The following is a 7,721-nucleotide window of genomic DNA, read 5'->3' as shown; positions in this document are numbered from 1 at the left end:
ATCATAGAAGATGCGAGTGAACTCCGTTTTCGATGAACTCGAGCTTGTCATCAAGATGACCATAAGCTCCAAAACTCACAAAGAGAAGAACCAAACAAGAACCAATAAAGATGATGCAAGGATGCAATGGTTTGAGCTCTCTATGAACGATACGATCAAGCTACTCATCGAGAGCCCCCCTTGATAGTACGGCAATCGATCCTATAACCCGGTCTCCCACCTACCATCATGAGACCGGTAAAATAGAAAACCTATCAAGAGCAAACCTTTGCCTTGCACATGGTCCACTTGAGCTAGATGATGACGATCTTGACTCCCTCAAGTTGGACCACCTTTCTTGGTTGCGTTGGCTCGATGAAGACTAGTTGATTGCTCCCCCATGCTCCACTATGGGTGAGCCACTCTTCCGCACATCTTCACAAGTCCATTGTCACCACAATGGACGGCAAGCTTCAAGCATTTGATCTCTTCATGATGCTTCACTTGAACTTGCACACCGCAACATCTTCACAAGTCCATTGTCACCACAATGGACGGCAAGCTTCAAGCATTTGATCTCTTCATGATGCTTCACTTGAACTTGCACACCGCAACCTAACCCCACAAAGAACTCTCACGAAGATCATGGGTTAGTACACAAAGCGTAATTGACAATGCTCACCACACCATGGGATCGCTTGATCCCTCTCGGTACATCTTCTACGCTTTGTGAGTTGATCAAGTTGATTCACTCTTGACTTAGTCTTGATCAACCATGAATCTTTTCAACTCTCTTCATTTGGATGATGTCTTGAAGATATACATGAATGATCACATAATCTTCTTCTCTAAGACATGCTTGCAATAAGCTCAACTCTCACATGACCAATCTTTGGATAATTCCTTAATAACACCTTGGTCACCACATAAACTCCTTGAAACCAACACATGAACTTCAAGAAATGCCTATGGACAAATCCTTCAAATATAACTCAAGGCAACCATTAGTCCATAAAGATTGTCATCAATTACCAAAACCAAACATGGGGGCACCGCATGTTCTTTCATCCGGGTTAGTTCTAATCAAATCATACCAAAATCTTGTAAAAATAATATAAATATGGCATGAATACTTCATAAATTATTGTTACGTTGGAGACGTATCAGTATCCCCAAGCTTAATTCTTGCTCGTCCTCGAGTAGGTAAATGATAAAAATAATAATTTATGAAGTGTGAATGCTAGCAAGTGCACAGGTTTGATCAATGATAATTTCAGTCACCTTTTCTAGCATCATTATATATCATAACAATAGCTCCACTCATAAAACTTCTCATGATCAAGTAACAAGCTATTCATATATTAAAGTATAGATCATAAACTTTCGTGAAAACTAACAAACTATGTTTTCAGTCATCAAACAATTGCAATTCATCTTATTTTCAGGAAGGGTCTATGTAAGAGCTTTCATTTAGCAAATTCCACATACTCAACTATCATTTAATCTTTTACAATTGCTAACACTCACGTGATATTTATGGGTTCAAAAGTTTTAATCGGACACAGAGAAAGGTATAGGCTTATAGTTTCACCTCTCAACATTTTACCCCAAGGGAAATGTCAACAATAATACTTTATGAAAACCTACATCCAAGTGGATATATATATGGGCTATTCTGTTTCGCATAACACAATATTATTCTGTTAACCTACTTGAACTGATGTTTTCAGGCGTTTGTACTGACGATTTTCATCTCGTCGAACTGATTGTCTTTTCGTCGGAATGGAGCGTGTAATATATCCTTGAAAAGCTCTTGACATCTACATTACAGTCGTATAGGAATTTTTTGCAAAATCATCACGTTTTAAGAGCAGTTTTGAAAAAACCGTTTTTTTCAAAACCGAAAACGTGAATCGTATTTTGGACTCAATTTTCAAACGGTTTGTCGGAATTGAGCAAATAAGATAGCGTTGGAAAGCTGGTAAAAATCCGCATCTTCCATGTATCTACTGTTTTTTCAAATTATATACAATTTAAAAGTAATTTGAAAAAAGTGAAATTCTGGGCGAAACGTATTTTCGCGTTTTTTTTCAAACGGTTTGTTGGATTGATGCAAATGATACGGCGTTGGAAAGCTATGGAAAATGCGCAACTTTTTGATATAGAAATATTTTTCTAATTCCTTACGTTTTAAAAACGAATTCGAATACGATCAATTTGATTTTGAACGCAATTTTTTAAAAAGATTGTCAAAATGGGGCAAATAATATATCGTTGGATAGCTATCGAAAATGCGAAATTTAGTCATGTTGAACGTTTTCTCCAATACGCAATTGTTGATGGGTAATTTCGAATATGGTGAGACACATCGTGTTGTTTTCCTGTAAAAAAAAACAGAGTACTTGTACTGATATGTGTGTGTGTTTGTACTGATGTATTTTTCATAGAGTAATTTAGAAAGGTTCAAAAAAAGAGTACTTGCACTGATGTCCGTATGGTTTTGTACTGAGCGTGTTTTCACGAGAATTCCTTTTTTGTTCTTTCAAAAGAGTAGTAACATACCTTTTTTTTTGACAAATATCTCCTCCTTTATTCATTGATAAAAATAGTGGTATCATGATTCCCGAACTTGCTTGGTTTATATAATTGAACTGAATGACATTTTCTTAAAACAAAGAAAATATTTTGTGTTTCTTTTTTTTTTCAACTTCAACGATGGTCTGTACTTCTCTCATTTCACATCTTGAACTTTTACCATTTTGAATTTCCGTGGGGCAAATAATATACATGCCCTCTAGAGTTTGTACTGATGTGAATCCTTTCAAACTTGCGTGGCTTACATCATTGAATGGGCTGTATTCTTTTCACCACCACCATTGTTTTATCCATTTCTTTTCGAACTTGCTGGCTTACATCATTGAACGGGCTGAAGGTGGATATGTACTAATAAAGCGACAAAGGAAACACAATACACATGAACTGATAACAAACTTGCACAGGACCTAACAACAAGAACACACATGAACTAACAACGATAACAAATTTGCAGGCGACCTGACAACAAGAACACAAATGAACTTAAAACAAAAATATAAATGGTGACCAGCTCGACGGCGTACTGTGGCACGCAGGAGCAGCAACCAATTAGTCAGCTCGTCGAGGCCGCCAATACGCAGGAGAGCATGGTGAGGGCAACAATAGAGGGAGGCTGCGTGTGGTGGTTGTGGAAGCACCGTGGGGGTGGAGCCACAACTGTGGTTGATGGCAAGCCGGCACGACACGACGAGCAGCTTGAGGACGAGTGGGCGGTGCACGACATGTCACTTTAGATGCGCCTGTTGGACTGATTTCCTTCTTCCATCTGGACGGATCAATTGCAGAACTTGCTATTAGAAACAGTAAAGATACAAAATAGTCGTGTGCTCAAACTTGAAGTAAGATATGATTTCATGTCCTTATCCATTAATAAAATCATCCTATGTACATTTGTAGAATACTTGCTCTCAGTACTAGTCATTCTACTTAGTACAAACTCGAAGAAGCTAGCATCAACGATCTTCTAACTGAAGCACCATAGGTTCCCAATTCAATACCACTACAGAGTACTACAATCTGTCAAAAATAAGTACACAAAGAACCTGCACATCAATCCATCACAGGATCATCCATTTTACATTCCATCCCCGAATATGCATGGCAAGTTTCAGAGTTGGAAGTACTCTAAATTGAGCCATCTGAAAACTAAGTGATACATATATACAGGAACGAAACTAGCTCTAAATGAGTAAGAACAGAGTATCAAGAAGATTCATCAAATTCATACCAAAAATGCTGAAGAAGGGAGAAAGTTGAGCCGGATCAGGAGGTGAAACACGGGTGGCCTGCACACGGCTCTTTGAGTGACCGGCGTCGGAGCAAGAAGTTGGACTGATGAGCGGGAGGGAAGGCTGGGCTGGCTACTGCCCCGGATGCCGACAATAAGAACTGAACCGAACTATATAAGTTTCAAGTGCATCTTGGTGTGAGTCAGTAAGGACATTCTCTATTTTAGAAACAGAAAAACATGAGTATAAGTTTTTGGGCATCCCATTCCCAGCAAAGATGGTGGTACGTAGACAGTAGTACAGGCTCATTAGAAGACTAGTTTAGGTATCCATGTTCAATATGTGAAAAGGCACCCCCTTAATAAGGATACAAGTGTTAGTACTTGCAGTAGCATAGCCGACCATTACTTTATGTTTTCCGGATACAATTGGCCAATTGTTAGTTGGTTAAAAGTAGTATTTTTGAGTCCATGATAAGAATAATTAGATGATTAGTCCACCTTTTAAAAGAATCTCAACATGTAATCTTTTAAACTCGAATTTCTCCAAAAGAGAGTATTGTGTACTAAATTCGTGTGGAGAGCAGAGCAGCTGCGTGTCTAGGATGCAGTTAGGAGAAATCAAGCAGGGCAATGAGGAAACTGCAAGCCCACCGCAAAGATGCAGCAGCCGCAGCAGCATCAGTATCAGCACAGTACGGCCATGCGGAGGTACGGCAAGAGGGACCACTGCAGAGCGGCCAAGAGGTCTGCTGCCCACCGGACGGAGAGGGCGGCAATCAGACGGCCCATCGGAGAGCGGCCGAGGCGCCTCCCCGCCAGACGGAGTGAAACACCAAACACTCACCTCTTATCTCTGAATGATAACCAGAATAGCTAATACTAAACAATTACTAAGAATGGCATAGGGACAAGACGTACTGAAGAAGAAAATGAGACTGAAGACCATGGTTTTTGAGTCGCTGTATAGTCGCCGACTAATCGCCAAGTCGTTTTCCAAAAATCAGGGCGACTCGCGACTATACAGCGACTATACAGCGACTTTCGTCGACTATACGCCGAGCCGCAGGGCTCGCAGCGACTCGCCAAGTCGCGACTCAAAAACCTTGCTGAAGACTGAGAAACTAATGAAGATCCAAACTAGTATATTTATCTATCATAAGAAGACAGAATTATGAACTGATGAAAAATTATATCATGAACTGATACACATAGTATAGATATAATTTTCTCTGGACAAGAAAAAAGAATTCTCCAACCAAGCATTGTATTGCAGAGACTAATTAAGCTCTGTTTTTTGTGGCCATCCAGCAACAACATTCTTACACACATGGTGCACACAAACTGTCATTGCGCAACAAGAAACTACAATTAATTAGCCTGCGATGCTCTAGTTCAGCTACACTGCAACAATTCATTGTTTTTATGTATACCACCTTGGCACTGGCACTTAGCATCTGTCATTGCTACAGATCAACCATGGCACTGGCACTTAGCATCTAAAAACACACAGTGGAATTTTCAACAAACAACTAGTAAAGCTGCGGGTAGAAGCAGGCATGTATGCATCAGCACTGCAGCATGGGCCTATGGATTACCACTTTTCCTAGACTTTGAACGTATGATTTTTCTCTTCATGAACTTACCCATGTTTTCTAAGCAAGATGTGCACCCCCCAAAACAGAGTGTACTTACTAAGCATCAGTAATCGAACTTCAAGCATTGTGTGTGTGTAAAATATACTTTTTTGAACCCAAGTGAACCCTAGTTTGTAGGCGAACCTTTCCATGTAGATGTGCAGACATGAAAAGGCTATGATGACAGAAGTGATGTATAAAGCTCCACAAAGAACAAGAATCTTTTTTGCCAAACGAATCATACAAAATAGTAACCAAAAATCATTTGTATACACATTATCCAGATATCTCATAAGCCATTTTGTGTACAACATCATTATCAAGCACAAGTGCTATAGGAAGAAGATTGAAACACAAAATAAATTGGACTTACCAATGGGAAGTTGATGAACTGAAAAGCATATAGAAGATGAATTTGTGAATCTGGCTTTTTGATGCATCCTGCAAGAAAATAAGAACAAATATGAGACATGAGGTTTGCTAGGGGGCTGCTGGTGGAAGGAGTAGTCCAGCGAAGGAATAGGGTAGTCTCGTAGAGATGGTTGGCGCAGACGCATCCGGAGAGGGAACCAAAGCCATGCTGCAGGGAGGCCGGCGGCGGCACTCGGGATAGAGAAACCAGCCAAGGTCCACGCGAGGTCAGAGGTTGCGGATCCCAGGCGCGCGACAGCAGGTGGAGGTCGGAGCCAGTGGATGCTCGAGCATGGCAAAATCCTTGAACTTGGCGTGCACCAGTAGTAGAACTTACTGATTCTGCGCTACCTAAAATGCAGAACACATGGAAAATTCTCAAATAATGCAATCCACGACAATTTTCCATGTTGAACTTCATACTCTGACCTTCGAACTCTCCCAACCGGCGATGCTTCTCTCAGGACAAAGCCCAGGACAGGCGATGCTTCTCTCAGGCAATGGCGACAAGAACCTGCCGCAGCCGCACACGATAGTAGTTTTCCTGGCATCATACCAAAAGCCAACCAAAATAGTATTGTTCGTTAATCAACAATTGCCAAGAGTGCCAATATGAAAAGTTTAAATCACTTGGTATATGTCAAAACTTGAATGGCAAATGTACCATGTGCATCTTACCAAGATTTTCAAACCAAGATTCTATAAACGTCACAGAAATATTGGATCAATACAGATGCTAGTTTACTTTGGTATGAGCAAATCTCCAAACTCATGATAGATATGTTTTAACTGTATAAAGCATTAGGAAATAATGGTACTGGTTATTAGCATCTATTGGATCACTATCATAAATGGATTAATAATTATGCAATAGTGCTTTTTGTTCCGAACAAACTTTTGGGCAAGAACATGTCCTGGCTAATGTATCACAGAAATAATCTTTTTTGTCTTGAACAACAAATGTTTTAGTTTAGGGAGAATTGTAATGTCCGACAAACCTCCAGCATATATATTTTTGAACTGATTGTTTTTCTATCATTGTACTGTTGTCGTGTAGAGGGAATTGAACAGACAATACACGCTGCCAAGTCTCATGTACAGTTCAACAATGCGGGCGAACTACACGGTGTCGCTCCTGCACCAACGGAGAGTAGGGGAGGTGGAAGATGGAGGCATACCTGCCTATCTTGCCGGTGGATGCCTGCTGGAGCACCTCCTGCTCCCTCTGCTGATGATAGAAGAAGGTAATGGACGTCACTGTGATGGGGGAAGGAGGGACATGGGAGGAGGAGGAAACCAAGTGGAGCACGGATGAGTGTGCAACGCCGGGGCGGATCCGGCGAACCCGCGGCCGCATTCATCACGGACGAGCGCGGAGGAAGAAGGTGGACGGCCTTTGTTGGCACGGGTGAGTTGTGCCTGGGGCGGAGTCTGCTGAGGTAGCCGGCGGCGGCGTGGAGGGAGAGCCAGGCGGCGACGCGCGGGGGAGAGAGCCGGGCGGCGGCGCGCCGGGGGAGAGCCCGGGGGGCGGCGCGCCGGGTAGGAGGTCGGGGCGGCGAGGATCTGGTCGGGGTTGTGTCGGAGACGATGAGTGTTGGGGCAATTTTTGGGTTTGTTTTCGGTCCGGGGAAGTTTTCGCCGGGTCTCTCTCAATTGGTTTCGATATTCGTCAGATCGCGCCCTTATAGTGCTGATAGTAACACAATAATATTCTGTTTCTAGTAATAGAATAGCTCTGTATATTAGCAGAATAACTATTCTAATAATACTTCCGCACTGCACGCTCAACACAAGTGCACGTCATTGTTCGAACCAAGTGTGCTGCAGAACTCAAGCGAGTGAACTTCGTGTCAAAAAAACTGCACGCGGTG

General features: G+C 41.8%; 1 long non-coding RNA gene across 2 annotated transcripts; it reads right to left on the bottom strand.

Moving 5' to 3' along the window:
- Positions 1 to 2,840: 2,840 nt before the first annotated feature.
- Positions 2,841 to 7,502, bottom strand: LOC123122185 (uncharacterized). Of its 2 annotated transcripts, XR_006460099.1 has the most exons (4): positions 7,029 to 7,502; positions 6,280 to 6,394; positions 5,813 to 6,201; positions 2,841 to 3,340 (listed from the first exon to the last, which is right to left on the bottom strand). It is a non-coding gene; the product is annotated as an uncharacterized lncRNA (long non-coding RNA). The 2 variants fall into 2 exon arrangements; XR_006460098.1 differs by having other exon boundaries at positions 5,813 to 6,394.
- Between the last annotated feature and the right edge of the window lie 219 nt (positions 7,503 to 7,721).

The sequence above is a fragment of the Triticum aestivum genome, chromosome 5D (assembly GCF_018294505.1).
Source record: "Triticum aestivum cultivar Chinese Spring chromosome 5D, IWGSC CS RefSeq v2.1, whole genome shotgun sequence".
In the NCBI taxonomy this organism is placed as follows: Eukaryota; Viridiplantae; Streptophyta; class Magnoliopsida; order Poales; family Poaceae; genus Triticum; species Triticum aestivum.
Note: the sequence above shows the minus strand (reverse complement) of the source record. Positions and strands in the feature narration are given on the sequence as shown.